Raw genomic sequence first — 2200 nt, 5'->3', positions numbered from 1 at the left:
CCGATAACTGTTGTGTGAATAACATGATAACTCACACATCACAGATCTGATAACTTATGTACCTCGGTCCTGATAACTTATGTACCTCGTACTATAGTTACCAGCCTTATCATGGTACAGTTATCATGTTACTCAGACCATAGTTATCACGATGGTCATTGCCAAAGTTACCAAGCCAAACTTTATTTTTTCTTTTGATATGACAGAAATAAGAAAGGTTCAAATAACATTGTCATTCTACAATAGACAACAACAAAAGGTGGCTTAGTTGGTTATTAGGGTCGATAGGTATTACATAGACCTGGGTTTGAATCCTCTTTCAAGCACTTTTATTTTCTTTTCATATTATGCAGCGAAAAACCAGAAAAAATCACTAGCAATTTACTACGGTTTTTGAGAGAAGGAAAAAAATCAGTGAAAGCGGGAGGAACGATGCAGGGGGTCGAAGGTCGTGCGGATCTGTTGCTAACCACCAGTCGACTGGTGGTTAGCACAGTCCATCTCTTAAATTGTACAGAGGTTGCTCTGCTTCTTAACTTGGACTTTATTTTATGAACAAAACAAAGTTACAAATCTCCGTAATTTTTTACAAGTAACCCATTTGTTTCACATCAAATGTAAAGTCTTCGCAGCAGTAATTGGTAAGCTTGATGCACAGATTGGGAATATGTAAAGTATGCGCCTGATTTTTCTTAGCCAATTTATGAAGAAGTTAAGCACATTATAGTTCAGCAACCAAAAACTCCCATGGTTCAACAACCACAAAAATCCGATCCACAAATCAACATTTTGTTGGATTTCTTTGTGATTTGAGATGAAAATTGTAGCTAATTCTCTACCATTACTTATGAATATTTTTAAATCTTTAATGGATACACATAGTAATCAAGGAAATTGGTAAGAATGATAATTACCAAAATCAAGAGATCTCTATGCACCACTGCAGAAACAGCTATAGTCGCGACGAGTACTCAAAAACCCAGTCACTGGTATTTGCAGAAATTACCAGTTCGTTCCTCGCTGGTCAGACCTTATCAGGGTAGTATTCTTTGCTTGCTACTGTAACTGTGCAAACACTAGCAGCGAGTACTTAGTATTGTGCGTCAGAAGCAATATGATGGGTGTGAATATTGATGGCCACCGGCAGTGTGTAGGAAGCATGCGGTGCAAGGCCCAACATTTTTTTTTGAAATGCATGAACATTTTTCGAGTTCATATTTTTATTCGAACGGATAGTTTTTTTTCGAAATTTGAGATTTTTTTTTGAAATCCGAACATATTTTTTTGCGATTTTTTAAAAAAAATCATGAATATTGTTTCAATTCTCAAGTTTTTTAAGTTCATGAACATTTTTTGAATATGCAAACCTTGTTCAAACTGATGAACATTTTTTGAATATGCCAACATTTTTCTTAATATGTGAACATTATGTTTTCTTGAATATTTTCTGAAAGTCATGAACATTTATTTTTGAATTCACGTCTGTTTATGATTTCTGGAACATTTTTTTCATTTTGATATCCTGAATTATTTTAATAAAGCAAAAAACAGAAAAAATAAACAAATAGTAAAAAATAGGGGGTGTCTGGCTCCGCGCATGGGCCGGCCCAACAGGGCTCGCGCGGGGGTGGGTACGTTTTTCGGCCACGTCCAACGCACAGGTTGCCAAATAGGAGCTCCCATCGACCAATCTTTCTTTCCTGAGACGAACTGACGAAAATGCGGCCTCTCAAACTAAATCACTATTTTATTTAGACTATTTTGTGCTGTTGAATAATTATACTCCCTCCAATCTGTACTATTAGATACATCTGTTTGAGCGTCAAGTAATATGGATCGAAGAGATTATTATAGTGAGTATTGTGTGCATATGCATCAGTTCATCCATCATTTTTTTAGGTAAGGTATATGTAGGTTAGTTAATCAAGTTGCCACTCACGAAGATTTCCAAGATAGTTGCTAGTTTAAAATTCCGGTGCAGTCTTTTTTTTTGGTATTATCTTGACAAGCCTATAGCTGATGCAGTCTTTGAATTTATTCAAATTACTTTTATTAAAAAACCATGCATTCTAGACATTTTAAGGCTCCAATTTGCATTTCGCATCGGGACCCTAATTTTTTAAGACGGCCCTGTAAGTCCCGACCGATGGGCACACACACCATCAGCTTGTCACACAACAGCCTGCACATGAGAGCATCT

The sequence above is a fragment of the Triticum dicoccoides genome, chromosome 6B (genome assembly GCF_002162155.2).
Source record: "Triticum dicoccoides isolate Atlit2015 ecotype Zavitan chromosome 6B, WEW_v2.0, whole genome shotgun sequence".
NCBI lineage: Eukaryota > Viridiplantae > Streptophyta > Magnoliopsida > Poales > Poaceae > Triticum > Triticum dicoccoides.
Note: the sequence above shows the minus strand (reverse complement) of the source record.